The sequence below is a fragment of the Carettochelys insculpta genome, chromosome 3 (assembly GCF_033958435.1).
Source record: "Carettochelys insculpta isolate YL-2023 chromosome 3, ASM3395843v1, whole genome shotgun sequence".
NCBI classification, from domain to species: domain Eukaryota; kingdom Metazoa; phylum Chordata; order Testudines; family Carettochelyidae; genus Carettochelys; species Carettochelys insculpta.
In genome coordinates, this window is record NC_134139.1 from 187732704 (window position 1) to 187752633 (window position 19930).

Sequence of the window (19930 nt, forward strand, 5' to 3'; positions counted from 1 at the left end):
TGTCAATTCCTTTTTAAAAAAGAACTTTCCATCTGTTTTTAGTAGCTTATGTTTAATGCAGTACTGCCTTGTGCTTTTTGTTTGTTTTGTTTTGTTTTGTTTTTATTTTGGTCTCTACTGCTTCTTGATTGCAAACTTCCAATTCTGAAAAAGGTGTGTTGTTGACTAGTTACTTCATATCTCTGGTGTTTGGGTGAAACTCTGGTGTGAATTCTGAGGTCCTACAGTAGAATTTGAGTGAGTGTAGGCAAAGAACTGCAGCTAGTTCTTTGTGTTTGTGGGTAAGAGAAGGAAGAAACAATTTCTGCTGAAAACACTTTAAGGATAACTCAAACGTGCTTTTAACTATGGTAAAATATAGATCATCCATAACAATGAATAGTTTGAAATTTCAGCCATTAACCTATTTAGGTTGGGAGTAATGTATTACTCAAATCCTATTAAAAGAAAACCAGAGTTGAGCACCTAATTCCCTTAGGGTCTTTTGTAAATCCCAGCCTTAATCTTTATTAAACATATTCATTTCTTGGAAAAGCTGCAGTTCAGTTTGAACAGGAAAAGGATGTTGTCCTGAGGGGATTCAAGAGGCGGGGGCAGAAGAAGGGAAATGGAAAACCAACTGGTTTTCTTTCTGTTGCAGCTACGCAAATGCTTGTTGGGTATTTTAATGAACTTCATATTTAGTTTCACAGTCCAGAACCCACATTAATAACTTCAGTTTCTGAATATGCAACCCCCCTAAGAATTATTATTTTTTTAATCATCATTGTTTGCTGTGTATTCCTGGTGTTTATTTGTGGAGGCCCCATTGCTGGCACATAAACTGCCCAACTTCTGCCAGTTTTGTGGCTTGCTGGCAGGTTGGCTTATTAATTCAGTCACAGAGTAAATACCTAACTTCCTTGTTCCTTCAGAATGTCTTCAAACATATTTCAACATGAAACCACCATTATGAGTAGAATGACTTCACTGAGGGGGGCACAAGAGCTCACAGACAACTTATGAGCACTTGCTGTCTTCTGTGGTAAGGCTGCCTTTTCCCTTTTCATGGACATTCTGCTCTCCTTGGGTAATGTAATGGATCTGTGGATGTGTGAGTGCTCAGTATGGTGTCCTGACTTCCCCACACAGCAGGAGCCAGCTAGATTTACAGCTGAAGTGAGCGGGAGTAGCCTGTGGGTTTGTAGCTTTTTGAGCTCTGCGTGTGATTTAATTGTGTCTGTTTTCTATAATGTGTGGATTCATTGCAGATTAGCACCTAACTTGGATCTGAAATGGAGGAGTGAGTAATGAGCACTATATAACTCAGAGAAGTAAATAAAGTATTCGTCTTGTGTGGGATATTGTCCTCCGGTGCTCATGGAGAATATTGTGGACCTGCCACTGTTACCAGCAAACCTGGACCACTCATGTCAATGAGAGTTCCTAACTTCAGTACTTGCTGGAGTAGGCTCATTTGTGGCTTTCTTTTAGTGCTTCTGGTAGAGATATTTGCTTTAAAGCTACAGAACCAGAGTTCCAATCTTAGTTCTTTGATGTGTCCTTTCCCATTAGTATCCATTCTTTCCTTGCCCATTTTTTTATAAATGAAAAAGTTTGTGATGCATGAATGCCTAAAATTATTCTAAAGGTATTTAGTTGAAATATAAGTTTTGCATTTGTAAGCAAAAGATAACTATCAGTAAGTCTGGGGGAAATGGCTTTCATGTGGACATCCCGCAGTTAGAAAACCATGCCATACTCCAGCTTCAGTGGTTGTTGATGGACCAACTTGATATACTTGTAAGCGGCTTTACTTTTCAATTTCATGTGTCCTGTTTAAAAAGACATAACCAGATTTAAAATCACAGTTAAAGACACTGGCAGATATAGTATATTAACAGGTATATATTTGAACAAAAAGCAGTCAAGTAGCACTTTAAAGACTAACAAAATAGTTTATTAGGTGAGCTTTCGTGGGACAGACCCACTTCTTCAGACCATAGCCAGACCAGAACAGACTCAATATTTAAGACACAGAGAACCAAAAACAGTAAGCAAGGAGGACAAATCAGAAAAAGATAATCAAGGTGAGCAAATCAGAGAGTGGAGGGGTGGGGGGGAAGATCAAGAATTAGACTGAGTTAAGCATGCAGACGAGCCCCTAGAGTGACTCAGAAAGTCCAGAAAGATGTGAACTTTCTGAGTCACTATAGGGGCTCGTCTGCATACTTAACTCAATCTAATTCTTGATCTCCCCCCTCACCCCTCCACTCTCTGATTTGCTCACCTTGATTATCTTTTTCTGATTTGTCCTCCTTGCTTACTGTTTTTGGTTCTCTGTGTCTTAAATATTGAGTCTGTTCTGGTCTGGCTATGGTCTGAAGAAGTGGGTCTGTCCCACGAAAGCTCACCTAATAAACTATTTTGCTAGTCTTTAAAGTGCTACTTGACTGCTTTTTGTTTTCATAGTGTATAGACTAGCACGGCTTACTCTCTGTTACTAGATATATATTTGGTTTAAGGTAGTTTGAATTTGATTCATAAAAGTTATTTACCTGAGAATTTGGTTGAGGTACTTGACTTATTTGACTTAAACCCTTGTTCTCCAAGCAAAGCATAGGTCATCTACAAATCTCCTCCACTTCATTCTGTCCAAGGAAAAAACATATAGCTGACTCCAGAAGTACCCCACTTGTCCTTCAGACTCAGTAGATGTTTGCCATATTCTCTGAGGTCTTTCTCTTTTGCATTTTCCCTGTGGGTTCCATTTGAGAGCTTGATGGACGATGCTGGATGATGATTTTCTGAGTGTAGTGCCTAGCCATCCCCACTATCTTTTGGTTTGAACATCAAGTGGTTCTTGTTCTGCTCTGTTCCAAAGCTCCTCATTTTTGACAACATCTTGCCATTTGATGTGAAGTATATACCTCAGGCATCTCTGTATGAATGTCTGTAGCTTGTGTTTTGAAGACTTTTTAGTATTCCAGGTCTCATATCCATACAAGAGCACACATTTCACATTTGGATCTCTACTTTCATCTTCAGAAATATTATTTGGAGGGTATGAAGAGTCTTGAATGCAGCTGTTGCTTTCCCTCTGCTGGCATTGATATCCTCAGCTGTTCCTCCATCTCTGCCCATAATACTCCCCAAATAGGTGAGCTGTTCCAGATCTCACAGTATGGTGGTGTTACTGTTGGTACAGGAAAAGCCAAAAAACTGCTTTGCTGTTTTGATTTACTGGCTGATTAATTCATTATTTGTTTATGGTTTGGTTTGGGATTTGGTTTGTTTTTTGCTCTTGCTGGATGATTCATTTAGAATTGTAAGTTTAAATGTAAGGGACCTAGAACTTTTTTGCATATGCACTTTTTACTATTTAAATTTAAATAAACAGTTATCAAATTCTCAGTGTGTTATACACTCGTTGCTGTTCTATTCATTTACCTTGTATATGTCTTTCAGTCCACATATTAAACACAGATTGGTTAGTTTCACATCCTACTTCTTCACCTAGTAATATCGGATGCAAAACTTGTTACAATACTACAGAAGAGTATGTCATTTAAAAACAATCATTTGCAGTGGTTTGTCTTGAAATTATTTAAGAATTACTAATTTTACATCAGATATCTGTTTACTAAGCCTAAGTTTTTAACCTGCAAGACTAGCAAGAGTTCTTTTCATTTCAGGGATATATCCTGTTTTCCTTGTACACCTAAAATACTTTTGGGGATTAATAGTAGGACTGAGACTATAGGAATGAAATCAAGAGGTATCTGGGATGGCCACAAAGCACAGCTGTTACTGGCACAAAACCAGGAGAGCTCATTGGAAAGTATGTAATACTGCAGAAGTGGAAGAAGCTTTATTTCAAATTGCTTTCAAAATGTGGTATATTATAAGAGAGGCTGGACTTCAAAAACCAAAAATGAAGAGGTTGGATCTTGTGTTTAAGTGACACGACTTTGAATCAAGAGATAGTAACTTTGCCAGTTACTTATGCACAAATGGACATAATGTCTCTGTGTTCAGTTTTCTCCTCTGTAACTAGAGGGTAATACTTACCACATGGGGCTAAATTAATTCATGCGTAAGTGCTGTAAATTTCTGAGATGGAAGAGACTGTGAAAGTTCAAAATATTATCAGAGCTGCCAAAAGAAACGATGGAATGTGGGTGTAGGGTGATAATTCCATACCTGACATGCTGGTGACTCGTGAAAATATTTGGGCAGCAAGGTTTTACAGGAGACTTGAAATTTTTGTTTATTTTGTTGAACAGAATAAAATTTTTACAGCAGTTTTCTGTTTTCAGAAACAACAGTCCATTCATATTTCCAGGCTCCACTATTGACCATGATGTGACTTACCCAGTCGCCCCACCTTTCACAACAGGGATGGAGGAGCCTAGAAGAGGTTAACGCTTCAATAAAAAAGAGGTTGAAAGGTTCTTGAATGAAACGTGAACTTTGCTATTGTTTCACTTTCCAAGCTTCACTATTAATGATCTATGGCTACTTATGACAATGTGAGTCATTTACGACATTTACATGATCATATAATGCACCATAAATTACTTAGTATATAATACTAAATGCTGACATTTCTTCATTGTTTTTTCTCTTTTGTTAGTTCTTATTACAGTGTAAGAGCTCAGTCATGTAAATGTTGGGCTAAATCCAAATTCAAATTAAACCCAAATTCTTAAACACTTGGCACACCCCCTAATTAAAACCAGCAGTAATCCCTGTTACTATAACATGAAACTTCAGATAATAAGTAAATAAGATAATAAGTAAAACTGTTGCATTTCTAAACCTAGTCTTTTTATATGGGTGTAGTGTGTTTTGCAAAACTTCAGTAGACTCAATCTTATTTATGAGCTCCTTTAACTGCATTTTCCTCATACCTTTTAAACTTCATGCTTTACGCTGTACATAGTAGGTCAGGTTCATGTAATCAACCAAAAAATACTTCAACTGGGTCACAAGGGGGTCAGTCTAAATTGTTTAGCTTTTCCTTATCTTCTGAGCCTGCCTTTCCTCCAGCTCTGAGTCCAGGTCTTTCCCTTATGGTGGCCACTTAATTACATTTTATGATGTGTGATGTCCTCTCTTTTTATACCTAAGGTCTTTTGTTTTCAATTTTTACTGAAGAATCCCCAGATTTAAAAAAAAAACAAAAACTATTATTGTACTGAGTTGCACCCAAATATCAGATCACTGAACTATAGGCCACTACTGATCACATTAAGAAAACCCAGTGCATTACATTAGATGTATGGTTTTAATGGTAAATGCAATGCTTTCTGTTAAAATAAGGCAAAGCAATAGAAGAGGCACTGTGCTTCATAAACATGAATGTGCATGCAGGTATTTATTCTAACACACAGCTCATAACATTAACTACAGAATTAAACTGCTATTCCTTTCAACAGTCTTGCTTTCTCCCTTTCGTTTTTTTCTGTTCTCCCATCCCCTAATATTAACTCTGATCATCACTCATAAAACTGAAGTCAATTTTATATTGATTTTACCTGCTTTAAAAAACACCTATAATATATACTGTAAAATTCCCAGGAAATATTAAACAAAATAAAAAATGAAGGGTCATGTTTCTACCCTGCAGCACTTTCATTGATAAGACTACTAAAGGATTTAAAGGTTTGGCTTCATTCAGATAATTATACCGGGCGTAATTCAACTTGTCCTGCTGAAGTTGTGACATATGTAAGTTAACAGAGTTGTCACTTAGCAACGTTATCTAATGCCAACATAAGGTTTTTAATTTTATTTCATAAGAATGGCCATATTGGGTCAGACCAAAGGTCCAGCTAGCCCAGTATCCTGTTTTCCAGCAGTGGCCAATACCAGATGCCCCAGCAGGAGTGAACAGAACAGGTAATCATCAAAGTGATCCTCTTCCTGTCATCTATTTTCAGCCTCAGGCAAACAGAAGCTAGGGACATCATTCCTACCTATCCTGGCTAGTAGCTATTGATGGACCTAATCACCATGAATGGATCTAGTTCTTTTTCAAACCCTGTTAAAGTCTCGATTGTCACAACATCCTCTGAGTTCTTATGTTATGGGTTCATAATGAATGTTCTTAATGTATTTGTTGTTTGTCAATGTGCCATTTCTTAATTTCAAAGCTGGCATGTTCTGCAAAAACATATTGATGAAGTTTTGTTATTTTACACCCAACGTTAGGAGGGGGGCTAGGTCATCTGCTTCTTATTTTGCCCTGATCCCTGAAGCGCAGATATATGGAGGTGCTAAGGAATGTTGCCAGCATGTTACCTTTATTGTAATGGACTTATTGGTCCTGTTCCACAACCCACTGAAGGCAATGAGAATCTTTTCATGACGTCAGCAAGCTTTGAATCAAGCCATAGGGATGTTAAGTATCCTTGTGGTCTCCTTCTTCATGGGCTAGCGCAGACAGACAGAGTCCCTGGAAAACAAGCTCAGCACACAGATGAACTATATTAGTTTGTGAGTAGTTTCCCTCATGCTGTTGTTGATGCTGGTAGAAACAGTTTTGCTTTCTGCTTCAGCAGGAAAGTACCTAGTCCCACTTCTGAGTTTCCTCTCAATGTTACTTCCTGAAAGAGGGGCACTTCCTTGGAACCACACCCACTAACTGCAAGTGTGCCAAAACACCCATGTGACACCCTTGTGACCACTCTGGTATATGGTGTTGCCACTGCTTGAGATTTTATCGCACGTCTCAGAGTATTTCTTGATTTTTTCTAAGCCTCAACTCCTGGAATCCCGTGATTAGGTGAGAACGTCAGTGTTCAGTTAACAAAAAAATAAACAAAAATAAGTATGTGAATAAATAAATAAATGTCTAACTCTCATGGTTTCAGAGAAAAGTTTGAAAATGTGACCCAAGAGTTCCTCAGATTCTAAAAAAAAGAAAAGTAAAAGAAAAAAGAAAAGGGAAATTAAAAATACAAACTTTATTATTAACTAGAGTCTCGGTTGCAACTTTGCTTGCAAGAGGAAGTTGGGCTGGAAGAAAATTCTGTATAGAAACTTGTTGTAATACACATCCAAAGTGTATGGGCCAGGCCCCATGCTAGCCCAGGGAGGACCGCCATTGGGGTCTGGGTTGGGTCCTTCACTGGCCAGCGGAGGGGTGGGTCTGGCAGCGTGGGGGAGTTCTTGTGCAGGAGCTGGGCCATGTTCTGTGCTGACCATGGGAGGGGCTGGCATGGAGAGTGTGTGTGGGGCTTCTTTGTGGGCTGCACCATGCCCCACACTGGATGGAGAAGGAACTGGCATGATCCAGGGGGAGCTCTCTCAGGGGGCTGGCTGGGCCTTGTGCTGGGGCTGGCATATTGCAAGAAGGAGGGTTCCATTTGAGAGCTGGGTCAGGTCCTATGGTAGGCTAGGTGGGGGCGGGATTGGCACAGTTTGGAGAGGTGTCCGTTGGAGGACTGGGCCAGCCCTGTGCTGGCTGGGGGAGGGGCTGGGCCTGGCACAGTGTGTGGGAGGGGAACATGGTAGAACCTTGGCCAGACAAACAGATGGATGAACACAGCAAATATATATATATGATTTTTAATCTATTCTCATTAGTCTTGTGTATTTTCAGTTAACATTACTGTCATTGACTATTCAGGAGCATTGACCCGAGATATGGTAACCACAGCTCCTGTTCTCTCCATTCTGGCTACAAAGTGTGAAAGTTAGCCAGGCTCTATTTCACACGCATGCACAAACCATCCTGAGAATGATATCTGCCCACAGAAGTGTTTTTAGCTTTAGTGGCCATGGCATATTTTGGCAAAAAATCATTTAATCAGAAATGTTCCTACCAGTTCTAGCCTTCAGCATTAATTTAGGTTCTTTGTTGAACTGGGGCCTATTCATCAAAATGGTGATGACGTACTTATGAGCAAGCTTCGCTGTTGAAATGAATGGGAATTTGGTATCATTTGTTCATTGGAAATCTGTCTTTATTGCTTGAATGTAAACAAATGGTTAAATACTTTGCCGAATCTTGACCTGTGCTATTAAGGTTATTGAAATCAATGGGAGTTAGGCACCTAAATACATTGAAAAATCTGATGCCTGATTCAAACCTCTGCAGTAGTCAGTTGATGCAGTTCCATCTTCAAGACAAAAAGCAGTCAAGCAGCACTTTAAAGACTAGCAAAATGCTTTTTTTTTTATAGTGTATAGGCTAGCACAGCTTCCTCTCTGTTACTATTCCATCTTCAAGAGTGAGGGTGAGTAACTCAGCTCCACTTAGCTTGACCAATCCACAGGCTCAACTAGATGGATTCAGTTTTCATCAGGATACCAGTAGAAATCTGTGGCCAAGGAGGCACGCTGTGCTGCAAAGCTCCATCTAGTGCTTGAACAAAACCAGCTAAGACCAGGAGATGCTCTTAATCTGCTAGCTGTAATAGAAACTAAAAGCTTTCTGCAGGCAGCCATTCAGTATTACTGCCTATTTACACTGATTTTGTTAATCTGCTTTAGAGAGAGCCTTCTCCCCACTCCCTCCTGGATGTGTAAAAAGAATATTTTATTTATAATGTTATGCAATGTGTTGTTGTCTAATAACTTCTACCTTCATAGGCCACATAAATATTCTCAGTAGGATAAGTGGTAAATACAAGAACTTCTGAAACATGAGCTGGTTTCAGAGTGCTGGTAATGGTAAGAAACAGTGGAAAATCTATGCAAACTCTTTCCAGCATAATGATCTGAATGGACAAATCTGTATAACTACTTAAATGCTGGTGTAGCAAATTGCATCTACATACATCATTTTAAATGTTATATTATTACTGAATTGTTATTGCACAATTTGTGTCACTCAGGGGAGTTAATAGAGAAGCAACTCAGTTCAGTACTGCTATGTTTTCAATCACTGTTCAGCCAGGGAACTTAGAAGTAAAAACTTAACAACCTCTCCCTAGCCCTTTCTCCTCTCTCTCTCTCTCTCTCTCTCTCTCTCTCTCACACACACACACACACACAGAAAGAACAATCATTTTCTTTCCATTAAATTTTGTTGGCTGATGTGATAGGTTTTAATTCTGTGGGAAGTGCAGTTCTGCAGTTTGAAAGCAGATGCTCTGACATATCAGCTAAAACATACAGATTCCATTCATGTGATATTGTTAACAATTTAAATGTAAACAGTTTGTTTTCTAGTGATAGCATATAAAGGAGGCAGCAAGCATGGTGGGAATATAGTAGTGTGGTTTTTAAACTAGAGTAAAAAAAAATTGTAGGAGCAATGGTGGCATCCAAAATAAGGACATTTTTAAGAACCCCTTGGAGGTTGCTAGCTATTGACTAGTGTATAATATAAGTTGATTTTAGGATATTAAGGTCAGTGTGTGGAATCTACAGTGCAGAACTAGTCATGCCCAAACTGCAAATCACAGGATGAAATCCTTCCTAATTGAAATCAATGGGAGTTTTTCTACTCGCTTTGATGGGAGCTGGATTTCACCTAAAGGTGTCTGGAGAGCATTTATTATGAACAAATCAATTGCAAAGTCAGTTAGTTTAAAGAGATTTCAATGAGTCTTTCACATGGCTTTTTGTCTATGTACATTGTGCCAGTGTTCAACTTGCTTTTGAACTGCTTCCTAACTCACCCCATGAAAGGCTAATCCTATGCCCACTGAAGCCAAAGGAAAGGCTCCATCCGAATGTATATGACTGCAGCTGCATTCGGCACACTGGAGCTATGTGTACACAGCTGCCCTATTTCAAAACAAGCTATCCTAGAATAGAGCTGCTATACACAAAAATGTATTTCAAAATAGCACTTAGCTGTTTAAAAATGCATAGTTTGCACACATAGCACTTGTTTCAAAATAACTATAGAATCATAGAACACTAGGACTGGAAAGGACCTCAAGAGGCCATCAAGTCCGGCCCCCTGCCCCAATGGCAGGACCAAGTACTATCTGAACCATCCCTGGTAGAAATCTATCTGACCTGTTCTTAAATATCTCCAGGTATGGAGATTCCACAACCGCCCTAGGCAATTTATTCCACAGTTTGACCGCCCTGACAGTTAGGAACTTTTTCCTAATGTCCAACCTAAACCTCCCTTGCTGCAGTTTAAGCCTGTTGCCTCTTGTTGCCTCTTATTATACGAATATAGCTATAGTTATTTCAAAATAGCTGCTGTTAAGTTGCAGGATAGCACTTATTCTGAAATAGGTGCTATTCCTCCTGTGATATCGAAATAAAGCGCCCACTATTTTGAACTGATTTTGAAATAGTGCATGCACAGTGTAGGTGACAGCAAAGTTAATAACTTGGCAGTGTGGCCATAACCAGGGTTTCCCATAGGTCTCAACACAAAAGTAACGTGTATCAATTATTTCCATAAATAGTTGGAAATCATGTACTCCACACTGTGAATGATTGTTCTCATCATGTAACTTACCATGGCATCCTACTTCATAGTTTGGATGCTGGAGCGTCTGTGGCATCATGCAGCACTGAATTCTCCCTCTCACTCTCCAGACTGATCATGCAATTACTGGCAACATAATTATCTTTAACTCCTGACAAACACATACTTTTTTTTCTGATTCACCTCCAGACTCAAATGCAACGGTCATCACTTTTGCCTTTACACTGAGGTCATGCCTGAGGGAGGATCAACCTCTCAGAACAGTCTCATGTGCTTCCCAAGAAGACAGCTCCTGGACTCAGCTTGTCATATATGTAAACCTGTAAGGATGTGATTTTGGTCAGTAAAGGTAGGTAAAAAATTATTTTACGGTATAAACACAAACAGATAAAAAGTACTTCCAGTGATAAAATATGAACAGTGCAGATAGGCAAAGTAAGAAAATGGCACTTGAGAACTTATTGAACTTGGATTTAAGACTACTTATTTTGTGTTTTTTGACACAAGGGCTACAGCTACACAGTGAGATTTTTTCAAATAATTTACACAATTGGTGCTATGCAAATTGTGTAAATTATTTTGAAATACTTTATTCCAAACTTGGCGCCATCCCAAATTTCAGAATAAGGGGCTATTCCAAATGTTCCATTACTCCTTGTAAGATAAGGGGTACTGGAACCAGAATAGTGCATCTGAAAGAGCAGCACTATTGCAGGCCTTGTGGAAAACTGAGGCATTGTTACTTTTGGATATATGTGTACCTTTACAGATTACAATAAACATTAAAATGCTTTAAAATAAACATCAATATTATCAATTGAACTGATCTTAAGAAATAAAAAAATGAATTCTCCCAAGCCTGCACATGTGAGATCAAGGAGTCTGAGCATGCGTGCGTATGAAATGCTGAAAGACCCTCTTTATGCCAACAGAAAGACAAGAATTTTCCACCTCCCTGCTTAATTGGCAATATAATAGTTTGGAATGGACATTTAAGAGGCTTGGGCATGCGAACTACTATTATCCTGTCCAAATGGCATTAGCACTTTAACACTCACTTATACTGCACTCCACATACACAAAGATTTCTTGAAGTTATATTATAATCATAATTTATAAACTTGTTCCAGACTGTCAATGTGTCACTGTGATGAAGGCATAAATGGAATATTGAAATAACTTGCAAGTGTCTAAAAGAAAAGAAAATGGCAATGCAATAAAATATTATGCCATAAATTTTCTGGAAGAGACTGGCTGCCTTTTTTTGTTTGCATGTTTGGATTCACCAAGGAATCTGAGAGTTTATTTGGAGAAAAAATGTTGTTCTCAAGTGATGCGCTTAAAGTATTTGCAAGCTACAAATATACAGGTGTGAAATCTGGCACCTTCTGAACTACACATTTGTACTTACAAATTCACTTGAGTTACAGCCATCGTTAGCAGATGATGTCATCAGCCAGTGCACATATTCCTTCCCTCATTTTCTTATGTTCAGATTTGCATTTTTTATGGAATGTTGAGCTGCCAATGAGTGTTGATAATGAGTATCAAATAGCAGGACAATATCAAATTATTTTTAATAGAGGAACATTATTCCTGCGTGGCTAATATGCCATGAAATATTAATGCCTCAGGAACTTTTTTACTGCGTAAATGTATTTTCCAACATATTAGCAAAGTTTCTGCCTTACCTGTAATTTGAAAATTGCTAATGCAGCAAGAAAATGACTTGGTTAGAGGTGTTACCCTCTGAGGAACAAGGTCAAATGCTGCTTTCCTTATGTATGCAAAATTCCCACTGAAGTTCACAGGAATTTTTATGTGCTTGAGACAAGTAGGTGTTGGCCAATATTCACTGTAAATTTTAGAAATTTATTTCGACTAATGGACCAAATTCTTCTCTGTAACACTTGTGTAAATCCAGAGTAACTCCAAAAAATAAATGGACTGACACCAGTGCAAATAAAAAGCAAAGTCTGACTCCATATGTAAGCTTGCTATTTATCCAGCATATGCTCATACAAGCTATTAATTTTTTGCTGCAAATGTTTTAGCTGTGAGTCAGAATTGTAGATTCAGTGTGAAGTGAATCATAAAAATCTCAGATTTGTAACAAATGATAATTACAAGGAAAGAGACAAGGTTCATTTTGTATAGTGATTTGAACAGGGGCAAAGAAATTCTTTGTTTACCATATAAGGCGTGATGAATCACAGAATGGAATATGCACTACCTTGTCCATGAATTATGGGCATTATATTTCCTGCAGGGAGCTGGTGAAACATTTCACAGAAGAATTAATGACATGTGCCAATATCTTCAGGGAAAGATGTCGATACCCAAAAGTAGAATGGATCTAGGTGGGCCAAGTATGTCTGTCATGGAACACTAACTATTTCATTTAAAACTATCATGTTATGCCTAACTATGAAGCCAAGGTGATGACGGGGAAACCTAAAATGCACACTTCTGGTGGTGATCAGTTTGCTTCTTTTCTTTCCAGAAAACATGGAATTTTATGTGAGTTTTATTTTTTCTTAAAAGAAGTCAACTTAGTGTAAGCAAGGGAAAGGGTGAGCTTCTCAAAATGTAAGCAGGTGATCAGTGTGTGTTGTTTTTAAGATCCTGATCCCCCTTGCAATGTCAACTCCATATGAATCATATATAATGTTCAAATATGGTTGCTTTCATCCTGGCTTTGGACTGTGTTCAGGTACAATTTTTTTCAAACTAAAAGTAGTCTTGAGTCATGCTTGGCAAACTCTTTGTAGGTAATAATTTATTTCACATATTTGTCCTTTTTCTCCTCTTTATGAATTATCCACCAACTCACTTAATATCTCTTTTTAGAAAATAAATTATTATAAACGTAAATTAACTGTCAGCCTCAGACTTTTATCCTTTTATCATGAGCTGCTAAAAAAAATGGAGTTGATGGATAGTATCTCTATAGGAAAATACTGTAATTACTCCCATAGATGGAAAGTGACTCAAGATGGGATTTGTTAGGGGCAAGTGAATGTCTCTAATTTAAGAATATTTTTATAGTGCTTGTGAATGCATGGTTATGCAGCAGAAAATAATTGCTTGCATTTTATGCCCCATCATGCAGTATGTGCAGGGACTGCCATCATACAACATAGCAATTCACCAAAGGAGACCTGTTATAACAAATGGGCCCACAAATTTAATTGTGAGCTCAGTTGTAAAAAGTATGTGAAAGGCTGTAAGCTATCACAATAACCTATTATAACAAATATTTGTGGGAAAAGATACAAAGAGGGAGACACAGAATTGCTCTAAACCAGTGGTGGACAACTTACAGTCTACAGGCTACACATGGCTTGTGGTGGGTCACCAGAGCTCGCACGGTTCAGCATTCCTGGTCAATGGGAAATGTGAGAAGCATCAGCCAGCAAGTCCCTGTGGTCCACACTGCTTCCCACTGCTCCCATTGGCCAAAATTAGCTTTTCTTTCTTTTCTGTATGTTTAGTAAAATGTAAAAGGATGTTTAATGGTGTATTTACCATGATACTAAAATAGGCTGGTGTCTCCATATATTGAATCTTGAAGCTTGTTTCCACAGTTCAGTGCTGGAAAGTGAGTTTATTATTTAACACCTTTGGCCCAATGATTCCATCTAAACTAGTACAATAGACCTTTTGGTGTATCATAGGAGATGTTGTCTGATCAGAGAGCCCTTCATATAGAATTGGAATAAACCATGAGGCCCCAAATAAAAACTCTCAGGATGTACAGGAGAGACATTTCTGAACTAGTATTTTCCCAGCTCAGCCAAAAGTTTCAGCTAGAATTTCTTAGTTTTCAATGTTTCACTGAAAACTTGGCTTTTTTTCACAAACAATTTATCTCTAGATCTTTTAAAATATGGAAATAGAGATTTTCATACGTGAAACCCACACCAACTTAACTGTTGCATGTTAAAAATATGACATTGCTAACTCTCGATATGGATAGAAAGCTCTTTGTGGCAAGCATTGTCTTTCCATTATAAGTATGCAAATAGTTAGGAGAATGAGACCTTGAACCTGGTTAGCCTCTCTCAGTGTTACATTTGTACAATAATAATGGTAAAAATAAACTCCATGGCAAATATTCAGTTGGTGGAAATGCACATAGTTTGCTTGGGATTCAGAAATTTGACCCCATCAGTCTTTTCAAAATGGAAAAACTACTTCAGGATCTAAAGCAAAATCCTAAACCTACTGAAAAGAATTGAAAAAATGTCTTATTGATTGCAAAGGTGTTTGATCAGGCCTTTAGGGAAGTGTAGGATTAGTTTGCTTGCTTTTAAAGACACCTTTTTCAAAAGCTCTTTCCATTTAGCACTTCACAATTAAAATAATTTAACATATTTATGTTTTTTCCCATTCCATATTAGCTACCATCTCACATGGCATCTTCATAAACAATTTGAAATTAAGAAAGGTAAATAATTGCCAGTCTCAGACTTTCATCCTTAAAGAAGTTGTCACTATACTGCATAATAACAAGTAGTCCTGTGGCGCCTTATAGACTAACAGATATTTTGGAGCATAAGCTTTCATGGGCAAAGACCCACTTCGTCAGATGCATGAGTCGGGGGGGTGGGAGGGTGTTCAGAGGAAGATTTAAAGAGTGGGGTCCCAGTAAAAGGGAGGGCCAGGCCTGACAAGGTCTATTTAGTCAGGTGGAAATGGTCCATTAACAGTAGCATACACCAAGAGAGGAGAAAACAAGTCAGATGAGTCACGGGGATGTGGCCCATTGTCAGATTCTATACTGCATAATGTGTTTACTCAGAACTTTGTAGTGTTTTCTCTTATGATGTCACAGCTTCCTACCAGTTTGAAATTTTCTTACATATGGAGAGTTCTATTTCCACTTAGTTGACTGTTATAGAACACGTGTATTCATTCATTCATTCATTTGCTCATGTTCTTTATCTAATTCTTGGAATTCTTTTCATAAGTACATCTGGTAAGGTTTGGTTTTTAAATCTGTCATTATCAGAACAATGCAAAATAGTCACTGCAAAATCCTGAGACCTCATGGAGCTCACCTGCTTTCATGTTCTATAGCAGATTTGAAATTCAGCCCAGATTCTTCAAAAATTCATCAAAGTTCACAAATCTTCCAGACATGCTTGGCTGACATACAATTTCGCATCCAAACTATCCAGAACTCAGTTTACATATAATCAGGTTAAACTCTTTGGTTTGGACTCAATTTCACAGCGTACATTTCATTTTTTTCAAACCCCAAACTCAAAGGAAATCATAGGGCGAGCCAATCCCCTTCTCTGCTCAAACTTTCACCCTGCTCTGCTCTGCATGCCAGAAACGTGATAAGCAGGTCTATCTCTGAAGTCCTAACTCATGAAAAACTTTCACTGAACTGCAGCCAAATTCCCATTTAAAGGGAATGTAGAGCTGGCAGGGAGTATTTGATAATGAGCAACAAATAGCAGGGAGTGCATCAAGCTATTTTTAACATCAGAATGACTATTCCTCTGCATTAGTGTGCTTCCAAATCCTGCTGCATCAGCAACTTTGGAAGTGTATCATGGTTCTTGCCATGATATCAGCAAGTCATGGGGAGTTGTGCTATACAAGACAGACAAACTGGAACAGTTGGAGTTCACCTGTCACAAGTTAAAAACCACTGTTGTATACAATCAGTTGATTCAGTTGCTTACCACTTAAGGATTATTGCCCCTGTCTTTATAGCACAATAACTCTTCGAAATGGAGTCTTCTGAAAAGTAAAACCCAGACCAACATTCTCTCTCTTTCTGCATGTAGTTATCAAGCTGCATCCTCCACAGCACAGAACCAGGGACCAGTAAGAACCAGGGCCAGTACCAGCCCATATGTAGCCAGCGTTAAAGCACTCCTCCTTAAACAGCGGCTGCAGCACCACTTTAATGTCACTGCCCCTTTTCTCCCCCACCTCCATCGACGGCCTGGCCACAGGATCCTACAGTGCTGCCACAGCAACACTTCACTGCACCTTCTACCTGAGGCAGGGCTACCTATGGGAGAAGAAAATTCAGCAGGGGCCCATCAATTTCAAAGGACCTGCGTCTCACAGCTGACGGGGTAGCAGCCAGGAGCTTGAGACCCTATAAGCTACTGCTGGAACCCAGGGGCTGCCAGCATCCACTGGATAATATTGGTACAAATGACATCTGGTCCATCTGGTCTGGAGAGCTGGCAACTCTAAGCAGGAACAGGACAAGTCTTAGAAGTTAAAATGTGATATTTCATTATCATTTAGGGTAAGGGTTTGTCATGAGCGAATAACTGGTCAAAGTGTATTTAATTTTTTGTGGAAGAAAAAATCTTTGCAGATATTTTTTTCTTTTCATTTTTGTTGAAATTCTTCATGAAACTTTTCAGATTCTCACTGAAAAGCTGAAAACCCCAAAATATGATTTTATGATAATAAATTGGCCATGCCACTGGTTAATTTCCAGCATTGACAAGGCTCTGTTATAGTGAGAATTTCAGAAAGATCCTGTTCATGTTGCTGCTAACAAGTGCCAGGAGCGCCAGGAAGCATAAAGTAGCTGGTTGTGAGGAATGGACTAAGAATGGAGGCCAAACATAGGGCTAGGAACTGAAAGATAGGGAAAAAGGAAGGGAACTGGGTAAAGAAAGAAGGAAAGTTTATGTTCTGAAAATTAACTATTAATCTCATTTCCCAGGTGCTTTTTTTTTCCAGATGGGGAAAGACTAGATGGGGAAGTCAGTGGATGTGATATACCTTGACTTCAGCCAGGTTTTTGATATGGTCTCCCACAACATTCTTGTCAATAAGTTAAGGAAATATGGATTGGATCCTTGGACTATAAGATGGATAGAAATCTGGCTTGATGGTCGGGCCCAAGGGGTAGTGGTAAATGGCTCGATATCTGGATGGCAGTCTGTTTCAAGCGGAGTGGCAAAAGCCTCGGTTCTAGGGCCGGTGTTATTCAACATCTTTATTAATGACCTGGAGGAGGGACTGGATTGCACCCTCAGCAAATTTGTGGATGACACAAAACTAGGGGGAGAGGTAGATTCGTTGGAGGGTAGAGAGAGAATCCAGAGGGACCTGGCTAAATTGAGGACTGGGCCAAAAGAAATCTGATGTGGTTCAATAAGGAGAAGTGTAGAGTCCTGCACCTGGGGTGGAAGAATCCCAAGCATTGTTACAGGCTGGGGACTGACTGGCTCAGCAGGAGTACGATGGAGAGGGACCAAGGGGTTATGGTGGATGAAAAGCTGGATATAAGTAAACAGTGTGCCCTTGTAGCCAAGAAGGCTAGTGGCATACGAGGGTGCATTACGAGGAGCATTTTGAGCAGATCTGGAGAAGTAGTTATTCCTCTTTATTCGGCACTGGTGAGGCCACATCTGGAATATTGTGTCCAGTTTTGGGCCCCCCAGTATAAAAAGGATGTGGATTTGCTGGAGCAGGTTCAGCAAAGGGCAACAAAAATGATTAAGGGTCTGGAGCACAAGACCTATGAGGCTAGGCTGAGGGATTTGGGCTTGTTTAGTTTACAGAAGAGAAGACTTTGAGGTGATTTAATAGCAGCCTTCAACTTCCTGAAGGGGAGCTCTAAAGAGGAGGGTGAGAAACTGTTCTCAGTGGTGTCAGATGGCAGAGCAAGGAGTAATGGTCTGAAGTTGAAGAGGGGGGGGTGTAGGTTAGATATTAGGAAAAACTTCTTCACCAGGCAGGTGGTGAAGCATTGGAATGCATTGCCTAGAGAGGTGGTGGATTCTCCATCCCTTGAGGTTTTTAAGTCCTGGCTGGACAAGGTCCTGGCTGGGCTGACTTAGTGGGGGTTGATCCTGCTTTAGGCAGGGGGCTGGACTAGATGACTTCCTGAGGTCCCTTCCAGTCCTGTGATTCTGTGTGATTCCACAAGATGTTAATTACACCTATGCACTGGATGAACATAATCTTCTGCTCTGACACACTACAAAGAGGCCTGCAGGCCATATATAAAGAGCTTTGGCTGTAAATGTCATCAGCTGTGTGTCTGTTATTTTTAAATACTGATTTTATAACAAAGCGGAACTGTTCTCCAAGCCCTGAAGATCAAAGTAGCTTGAACACAGAGGTGTTTACCAGCTCATGAGAGAAGAAGGCAGAAGACAGCCTTTCATTCTTCTGATCCTTCCTGCTGATGGTCGGTGGGAAAGCCCAGGCTTTCAGCAGTTAAACTCACCTATTGGAAACTAAAGCTATGTCTACACTAGAACCCTACATCGATGTTGCGTATTTCAATGTAGAGACATCAAAATAAGTTACTTGGACAAGTAGCATGTACACATCCTCTAGGGCTGGTGCCGTCAATGGTTAATGTCAGTGTAGCGATGGGCAACATTGGAAGGGGCCCCTAGGAGACCATCTACAGACAAAAGTGGTTCCATTAGAAATAAGGGTCAGGGAAGCCTGTGGATGGGGTCACAGGGCAGATTAGCCCTTCCAAGGAAACAGCAAACTGCTCCTTTAAAAAGCCCCTCCCAAACACACTCAGCCTGCACAGCACATGTCGGCTACGTCTACATGTGAAGCCTACATCGAAGTAGCCTATTTCGATGAATAGCGTCTACACGTCCTCCAGGGCTGGCAACGTCGATGTTCAACTTCGACGTTGCGCAGCCCAACATCGAAATAGGCGCAGCGAGGGAACGTCTACACGCCCAAGTAGCACACATCGAAATAGGGATGCCAGGCACAGCTGCAGACAGGGTCAACGGGCAGACTAGCGCTTCCGGGGCAACAGCTAGCCGCTCCCTTAAAGGGCCCCTCCCAGACACACTCAGCCTGCACAGCACGCGGTCTGAGGAGCCATAGGCACACAGACCCCGGGCACCGCAGTCATGGACCCCCAGCAGCAGCAGCAGCAGCAGCAGCAGCTAGAGGTCCACACAGCCCTCCCGGCAGGAGCAGGGCTTGCCCTGACCCATGCCATGTGGGAGGCAGCTGAGCACCTCCTTGCCCCAGGGGAGGAGATGCCCCCAGGGCAGCAGGGCTCAACCCCTACCCCTGCAGCACCCTGCTCCACCCCCCGCCTCACACGCCGGCGGCTGTGGAGCTACCCCACCAGCACCGACTGGTGGGAGCGGCTGGTGCTTGGGGAGTGGGACGACGACCACTGCCTCAGGAACTTCAGGATGACCCGGCAGACATTCCTGGAGCTGTGCCAGTGGCTCACCCCCACACTCAGGCACCAGGACACTGCCATGCGGCGTGCCCTCACGGTGCAGAAACGGGTCGGCTTCGCTGTCTGGAAGCTGGCCACTCCGGACAGCTACCGATCCGTGGGACAGCAGTTTGGTGTCGGAAAGGCCACCGTTGGGGCTGTCTTCATGGAGGTAAGCGAACCCACGGGGGGAGGCCAGGGCAGGGGGGCTAGGGCAGGGCAGGGGGGCCAGAGCAGGGCAGGCCAGGGCAGGGGGGTGAGAGCAGGGCAGGCCAGAGCAGGGGGGCCAGAGCAGGGGGGCCAGAGCAGGGCAGGGAAGGGGGGCCAGAGCAGCGCAG

The 19930-nt window shown here is 40.7% G+C and overlaps 1 long non-coding RNA gene across 1 annotated transcript; it reads left to right on the plus strand.

Annotated features, from left to right (window-relative positions):
* Nucleotides 1–12682: 12682 nt before the first annotated feature.
* Nucleotides 12683–16270, plus strand: LOC142011513 (uncharacterized). Its single transcript, XR_012645103.1, has 3 exons — nt 12683–12756; nt 14791–14837; nt 16192–16270. It is a non-coding gene; the product is annotated as an uncharacterized LOC142011513 (long non-coding RNA).
* The last annotated feature ends 3660 nt before the right edge of the window (nt 16271–19930 follow it).